At 40.5% G+C, this 8,912-nt stretch overlaps 1 pseudogene; it reads left to right on the top strand.

Moving 5' to 3' along the window:
• The first annotated feature begins 3,367 nt into the window (after window positions 1-3,367).
• On the top strand, window positions 3,368-8,610 carry LOC101678543 (annotated as a pseudogene).
• Window positions 8,611-8,912: the final 302 nt, after the last annotated feature.

Below are 8,912 nucleotides of genomic sequence, written 5' to 3'. Positions count from 1 at the left end.
ATTATGGCTGTAGCTTCTTAGTACTTTTATATTTTCGTTTATATGCCAACTATCCAGCTAGGAACTTGAGAAATTTATGGAATAGAAGAAATTCCTAGGAACAGATATTTAGATGTTGACATTCATATAAGGGCGTGAATTTCTATTGGTTATAAACAAATATATAGACATCAATTTTATACCCATACACATATATCAAGATCACAAAAAGGAACATGAAAAGGAAAAGATCTAAACAGGGAATAATTCATTTGTCATTTGTTCTACTCCATGCAGACACTGTGCTAGGTGCTGAGGATGACAGAGTGAACAAGAGAGGCAAGTCCCGGCCCTCACACAGCTTATACTCAAGAATACCTGAATTTGTACTGACAATGTCTCATTTGCTCAGTGACCCTGGACCAGCCACATAAGCATCTGAACCTCCATTTCTTCATATTTTAAACAACCTAGCTAAGGCCTTCCCTTCCTGAAAAATTCAGCCCTAAAGTCATTAGTTCAAGAGGAATAAGGCAGTGTCTATAGTGGGGGTAGAGATGAGCAATAGACCAGAGCAGATGTCACAGCCCAATAGGGGAAAGCAAATGGTGTAGGAGAGCCCATAATGAGATGTCAGATTCCAAGAAGAGTGAATGAGGCATCTATGTGATGGCTCACAACCAAGGGGTGAGGAAGACCTTCTGGCAAGAGAGCCAATTGTGGGAAATCAAAGCCAGAGCAGGGAGAGGAGGGCATTCCTTTAGAGACCAAGAAGGGTCCCAGGGCATCTGCATGCATGGGCTGGTTGGTATGAGAATTCAGAGGCACCGTTAAGTGAGGAGGGTAACCACATGGAGTTGCAACCTATAATAAGGAGCAGACCCCAAGCAAAGAAAGAAGAGTGTCCACATATAGGTAGGGTGGGGCTGAAGATCAGAGATTAGTTACATACAGGATGATAAATCAAATAGGTAAAACATATAAGAATAATGAGAGCCAAGTTCCTTACTAAGGGAGTTACTAATTTGGAAAGAAACAAAGCTTGAATTCCATAAGAATTTCAAAAAAGGGGGCACCTGGGTGGCTCAGTCATTAAGTGTTTGCCTTCGGCTCAGGTCATGATCCCAGCGTCTGGGGATCGAGACCTGCATCGGGCTCCTTTCTCAGGGGGAAGCCTGCTTCTCCTTCTCCCACTCCCCCTGCTTGTGTTTCTTCTCTCATGGTCTCTCTCTCTGTCAATTAAATAAATAAAATCTTAAAAAAAAAAAAGAATTTCAAAACAGGTCATCAGAAACATGGAGAAAGAAAAGCTACAGGGAGCTAATTCTGAAGGAAGCAGTATATTTTAAGGGAAATGGCTATCGGATAAATGCCTGAATATAGTCATGAACTTCTTATCCAAAAGAGGAAAACTGATGACAGTAACAAAGTCAAGTGTTTCAAGGGAAAGAAGGGGTGTGATATTACTTCTTATTTCTAATTTTGAGCTAAATAACTTTGTTGTGACTTAAAAAAATAGAAACTTACAGTGTTGGCTTGGAAATGGATATATGTATCAATACAAACTCTTGGTTTTCTCTATATATTAATAATAATATCTATTTAAATATATATTTGATAAATACATTTTACATAAAAATAAATAGATGCAAAACTGTGTATATACACAAATGTATATGTGTGCCTGTTTGATATATATCATACATTAACATACATATATTCTCTAGTTCTGGCCTCCATTGGCTTTGAAACTGTGACATCCCATTAATCTTAAGTACACATATTGTACACCTGAAAAAATATAATATTGTGTGTTAACCATAGTAGAATTAAAATTTTTAAAAACAGGGAACAAAAGAAGCTAGAATTCTTCCTTTAGAAAGAGAACAAAAGCTGCTGATCTGGTTTGGTTTTCCTTCCTTTCCCATCAGTGAATAGAAGCAGCAGTGAGTGATTCAGATGTATGTAGCTGATAACATGCTCACAGCTAGTGCTCAAGTGTTTGGAACAGGGCAGTTGTGCGGTAGTCTTTGGATCTAGGCCAGCTCCTGGGGCATATTACACATTGTGAGCAGTCTGCTCTTTGGAATGAGGGTATCTCAGTCAGCCAGGGGAGGGAGGCATGTGAGCCAACCATTACAGCACTTACTCCAGCAAGCCAAGCACCAAGCCCTCAGTGGCAGAACAGCAGTCTTTCCCTAGGTATATCAGAACCTGTTGGTTCTAGATTAACACATCGTGAGAGCTCCCCACCTCCACTTGGGTACTCTCTGTGTGAGTGATAGCCCCATCTCCCCTCTCTGGGACTCTGGAAATAATTAGAAATACAGCAAGGGGATGGGAATGCCAACACTGAAGGCCTAAGTTTCTCGTTCCACATGAGAATTGGATAAAACTGAATATCAAGGAAACAGTCAACAAAACGAAAAGGCAACCTATGAAATGGGAGAGTATATTTGCAAATGACACTACAGATAAAGGGCTAGTATCAAAGGTCTATAAAGATATTCTCAAATTCAACACCCCAAAAACAAATAATCCAGTCAAGAAATGGGCAGAAGACATGAACAGACATTTCTCTGAACACATACAAATGGCCAACAGACACATAAAAAAATGCTCCACATCACTTGTCATCAGGGAAATACGAATCAAAACAAGAATGAGATACCACCTCACACCAGTTAGAATGGCTAAAACTAAAAAACAGGGAACAACAAATATTGATGAGGATGTGGAGAAAGGGGAACCCTCTTACACTGTTGGTTGGGAGCACAAGCTGGTGCAGCCACTCTGAAAAACAGTATGATAATTCCTCAAGATGTTAAGAATAGAGCTACCCTATGCCCCCGAAATTGAACTACTATACCAAAGATACAGATGTAGTAAAAAGAAGGGGCACACGCATCCCAATGCTCATAGCAGCAATGTCCACAAGAGCCAAATGTGGAAGAAGCCGAGATGCCCTTCAACAGATGAATGGATAAGGAAGATATGGTTCAGGTATACAATGGAGTATCACTCAGCCATCAGAAAGGATGAATACTTAACGATTTACATCAACATGGATGGAACTGGAGCATATTATGCTGAGTGAAATAAGTCAATCAGAGAAAGACAATAATCATATGGTTTCACTTATATGTGGAATATAAGGAATAGTGCAGACAACATATGGGAAGGGAGGGAAAACTGAATGAGGAGAAATCAGAGGGGAAGACAAACCATGAGAGACTCTTGACTCCGGGAAACAAACTGAGGGTTGCGGAAAGGGAGGTGGTTGAAGGGAAGGGTAACCAGGCGATGGGCATTAAGAAGGGCACACGATGTGATGGGCACTGGGTGTTACACACAACTAATGAATCACTGAACACTACATCAAAAACTAATGACGTACCACTATATGTCAGGTAATTGAATTCAAAGTTTTAAAAAAACACACACTAGAATCAAGTGTCTAGGTCCATTTTCTCTTGCCCCCAAAGTGAGGCAGCTTTCTTCCAATATCTCTGGCAATTTGAACATCAAAATAATGTTCTAAGATTATAACCCATTAAATAAGATAGGAAATTACTGAATCTGAAAGTCTGGGGGTTGGGCTAGCAATCTGTGCTTTAATTAGTCCTCCAACTTGATGCCCACTTAAGTTTATAATCACTGCTCAGTGGTAATTTTCCCAAAGAAAGAGAATCAAGATTGCAGTAAACTAGCAAATGACTGGAGATTAAATGGCCTGTTTGTGTCCTAGAACATTCCTTTGTTAATGTTAATGTTAGTGTTTCCATAAACATGGCCAGATTTTCAGATAAACTTGCCCAAATTCACAAGGAGCCTATATTTCTGTCATCCGTGAAACCACTGAAATTCTTCATTTTATGAAAATGAAATTCTTCATCTTATCTTATTTATTTAACAGATTCTTAATGACTTTTCAGAAGCACCAAGAAATTCTGAAATCTCTTTTCTTTCCTTACCATCTGGACTGTGACCCCAACAGAGAGTTAATTACACAGAAACCTGCTTACCTTACCTCCCGTGACACTAATGACAAAGGCCAATCTCAACTTCCCCACCTCTTATTCCTTAGAGAGGAGCCTAAGTTTCTCCACTGGAAAACTTCCCAATGGCATTTGCCACCCCTTCATTAGTGAAAACTCTGAGCCACTGCTAACAGAGAAACCCTCGAGCTCACCTGTTTTTATCTATACAACCTTACCCACCTCTGTTCCTACGTGGTGGTCAATGGAGGGTGGGGAGAAAGTTATCAAGAAAGCTTTCCTGGGCCAAGGGGAAGTCACCAGCTTACCAACCTTTCTTTGTGCCTTTCCACTCTCCTCTCCTCTAGATGCCTTTGTTCTTCAGGTGCCTCCTATGCTCTCCAGACCCAGGTGTTCTAGATCTTGAGGCTCTATAAGGTCTTGAGGGCTGATTGCTCCATAGAGGAAAAATTAGCAATCATTTTGTGGAAGTAATTCACTTAACACTAGCTGAAGTTTGGTGCCTTTGAAACTAAAATATGTATCCATAGAAGATTCTGGACTCCAATTAATGTAACTCTGAATTAACCTTTCTGTGCTTCAGAAGATGAAAGAAAAGGAACCCCCAAATTCTTTTTGAATTTGAAGTTTACTTCTGCATCTTGCTCCAAAGAATTTCAATTCCCCTCTTCATCTCTTCTGACTAGTTTCCTTATCCTTCTTCTCCCATTTTCTCCTCTTTTATTCCTTACCTTCCATATCCCCCAAATCTGAGCTGATAGTCACAGGTGTGTGTTTAAGATTGAAAGAGGAGAGAATCGGTCAGTTATGAGTCGGTTGAGAGGCATAGTGTAGGAAATAGTCTAATTTTCTCCTTTCCTTTCCAAAAAGCCTCCTTCAGATGAAAGGCAGACCCTAAATTTACAGTAAATAGAAAAGAGCCTCAAGCCAAAAAACACTAGTCCCATGTGAACAGCAGTCCTTCTGAAAATAGTAATAAGAAATCATAAGATTATCTGAGGTGAGATGACTTGGTATTTTCGATGTCCTGCATAAAATCCCACTATTTTTTTAAACGATTTTATTTACTTATTTGAGAGTAAGAGGGAGAAGCAGAAGGGTGGAGGCGGAGGGAGAAAATGAAGCAGACTCCCTGCTGAGCAGGGAGGCAGACATGGGACTCAATTCCAGGACCTTGCGATCATGACCTAAGCCAAAAGCAGACACTTAACTGACAGAGACACTCTGGTGCCCACATCCCACTATTTTTATCTTGACAAGATAGTATTCTGGACCCTAAAGGTCTCCATTTAGTATAATAATTTTTATTATTAACATTTAACTAATGATTATTAATTATTAAATTATATGACCTAAATATCCTTTTTTTTCTGGAGAACTCTGAATATTACAGGAGTCACTTTGCAACAGGAACACACATTTTCCAGATAAGAGCCATAATCCCCAGAAAGCTTAATAATAGTATTTGATACTCAAGGAGTTTGTGGTCTAGTTAGAGAACCGGCATATATATATGTTAAAGCACATCAAAGTTAACAATGCAGAAGTCACTACTTGGTAAATGATTTATTCCATGAGTGTTTACTCTACATTCCAACCTGAGGAATATTGGAATGAATGCCAAAAAGACCAGTTAAGGAAATTGCCAACCTGTGTGGGGCCATAAAACAGCATAAAGGTATTAACCAAGCCAAGTTATCAGCAGGTTTCTCAATAAGGTGACTATATTTTATAGCTCGTGATACAACTTGGGAGAGATAATATTTTCATCCCTGGCATTTGCCATGTTATGTTCAGCATACATTTTTCCAGTTCAAATATATGCCTTATTTTGAAGTCTAAAACATTACGCTTAAAACTGATGTTAAGCTTAAGCGCAAGTTAAGGGCATAGTTTTTTAATTTTAAAGTTTTTAAAAATTAAGATTTTAAAATATTACCCAAACTCTACCTCTAACATTGTGGTCTGACTTGTTCTTTTAGGATGTGAACCTGGTACTTCGTCTTACGTGTTGTGGGGCCATGCTCTGCCACTAGAGGGTAGCATCATTGTTAGTGTCTTTTCTGCTGTTTATTATACAGGATATTCAGTATTTAGCTGTTCATCCAGTCTAATCCTCAGTGTGATTCTCTTTGGAAGTGAGGCCTTTGGAGGTAATCAGATAATCAGAGAGGGGCCCTCATGCTGGTATTAATTCCCTTTTAAGGAAGGTACCAGAGGGAGACCATCTCTCTCTCCACATGAGGAAACAAGACAGTCTGCAAACCAGGAAGGCCTTTACTAATTTTCAGAAGGACTAGTGTTCACATGGGACTCATGCCTTTTGGCTGAGGCTCTTTTTTACTTACTGTAAATTTTGGGTCTGCATTTCACTTGAGTGAGGCTTTTTGGAAAGGAAAGTAGACAAACTATTTCCTACACTGTGCCTCTCAAACCAACCCATAACTGACCAGTTCTCTCCTCTTTCAATCTTAACCACACACCTGTTGGTACCTTGATCTTGGACTTCCCACCCTCTAGAACTGTCAGAAATAAATGTTTGTTGTTCACACTACACTATGGTGCCCTGTGACAGCAGCCTACACTGACTAAGACAATGTCTGACCAGATATTTGAACAGAAGCAGTGTGGGGAGCAGGGATGGGGGAATATGGGTCTTTAAAATGAAGCAGGTCCTTCCAAGAAGGAATCAAGTTATTCACTATGTGGTAGTATCCCCTTTAAAGTAGAAAGATCTCCAATTTTTGGTGTCAGAAGACTTGTATTCCATCATGGGCTCAGCAACGAATCGACTGCACAATCTTGGACAAATCACTAACTCTCTGGTCTCCGAGTCCTCACCTATAGGCAACCTTTTAAGACCTATTTTCTCTAAATAATATCTTCCTTTGATTTTTCTCTCTTTATTTTGTTCCTATAGCTCACTTTCCAAAGCTACAAGTTAAACAGGATTCCTTAGGAGTTACAGTAGAGACAAAAGAAATATGGTTGTTGCTGGTGGGCCGGGCCAGGCTGGAAGTAGGAGAGCAGGCTAGGGCTACCAGGTGCCCTGATCCCACCGCGTCACAGCGCAAGATCCAGTCAGTGGTGGTCATACTGGTTGCCCAGTGTGGATACCAGATGGGCTGCTGCTTCTGGGGTCTGGGACTAAGGGAGCATGTCAAAGCCAACCAGAAAGGAATTTATAATGAGGCAATAACCAGCATCTTCAGAAATGTGGATGCCAGAGAGGCTGGTAATGGTGGTAGTATTTCTTTTTTTTTTTTTTTTTTAAGATTTTTTATTTATTTATTTGACAGAGAGAGATCACAAGTAGTCAGAGAGGCAGGCAGAGAGAGAGAGAGGGGGGGGGGAGGAAGCAGGCTCCCTGCTGAGCAGAGAGCCCGATGCGGGACCCGATCCCAGGACCCTGAGATCATGACCTGAGCTGAAGGCAGCGGCTTAATCCACTGAGCCACCCAGGCGCCCCTGGTGGTAGTATTTCTAAGGGGAAACTTTGTTCTTTGAAAGTGCCAGCTGTCTTGATTGACATGGAGGAAGGGGTAGGAAGTGAAATTCTGCAGGGCCCATTGAGAGATGTATTTGACAGCAAGCAGCTCAAGATATTTCTGGCTCACGGAATAACCAGGCTGTGGGTCACAAAGTTTTTGGCAGTCTCTATGAAGAATGGATTTTAGAGAAATTCAAAAGTTGGTGGAGCTCTGTGATTGTTTGCAGTATGTTTTACTAGACAGTCCATGGGAAGAAGAACAGGATCTGGATTTGGCACATTTCTCTTAAAAGTGCTTGAGGGTGAATTCCCAGAACTACAGTTTCATGACTTCAGTTTATCCTTCTCGAGAGGATGAAATCATAACTTTCCCTTATAACAGGATCTTGGCAATGAAGGGACTTAATGAGCATGCAGACTATGTGTTGCCCACTGACAACTAATCTTTATTTGACATCATTACATTAGCAAGATTGACCTCATGGTGAATTCTGGAAAGCTGGGTACAACAATAAAGCCAAAGAGTCTGGTTACTTCAAGTGCCAGGGCTTTTTGAAAAGTGGAACCAGAAGTGCTTAGATGCAATGACCATTACTGTGGCAAATTTGCTGCTGAACTTAAGTTCTGCAAGGCTTGAAGGGTCCCTTAATATGGACCTAAAAGAAATCAGCAGGAACTTAGTACCTTTTCCTTAAGTGCCTTATCTTGTGTCAAGCCTAACACCTCTATATACACTGGCAGATATTAACATTCCCACTGGAAGGCTCAATCAGATGTTTTCAGATGCCTTTAGTAAAGATCACCAACTCATCAGGCTACCTCCATAGTCTCTACCTTGCCCGTGCCTTTATGGTGAGAGGAAATGGACCAGTTTCAGGTCTTCACAGACATATGGACCATTAAAACCTTCTGTATGGTTTGTCTCCTGGAATCAAGAAGGCTGGAAAACCAGACTGTGTTTGGGACCTCCTGTGAGCCATGCCCATTATTAGCTCCAGCAAATAACCCATGCATGAAGCTTACCTTCATGGAACTGACAAATTCATGAGGTTCCACAAGAGCAAAGCTCATCCCCACCCAATGGAAGGGATGGAGGAAAGCTGCTTCGTGGAAGCTGTTCATGCCTGTGGAAGGCTTACCTAGACTAAACATAGCTGTGTGAAAAAGAATCCCCAGAAATACAACTTTCACTTTTCTTAATTTCACATTGGGTTTTTTTCTTTTTGTTTTTGTTTTGTTTTGTTTTGGCCACCTTACCTTTCTGTTTCAGAACTCTTGTGGTTCAGAATGCACAATTTATAATTTTCCTGTTAGAAAGCATTTTTATCTTAAAAAGAGTAGTAGTTTCCATTTCATCACAATCTGTTGATGATACCAGCGTGTGAAATTAGTGAAGTCCTTGTACTTGAACTTCAAACATTTGTCTTCAGAAAATTCCCTTTTCT

This window comes from Mustela putorius, unplaced genomic scaffold (genome assembly GCF_011764305.1).
Source record: "Mustela putorius furo isolate JIRA1106 unplaced genomic scaffold, ASM1176430v1.1 tig00003834_pilon_pilon_pilon, whole genome shotgun sequence".
Taxonomy (NCBI): domain Eukaryota; kingdom Metazoa; phylum Chordata; class Mammalia; order Carnivora; family Mustelidae; genus Mustela; species Mustela putorius.
This window is presented reverse-complemented; position numbering and strand designations above follow the sequence as displayed.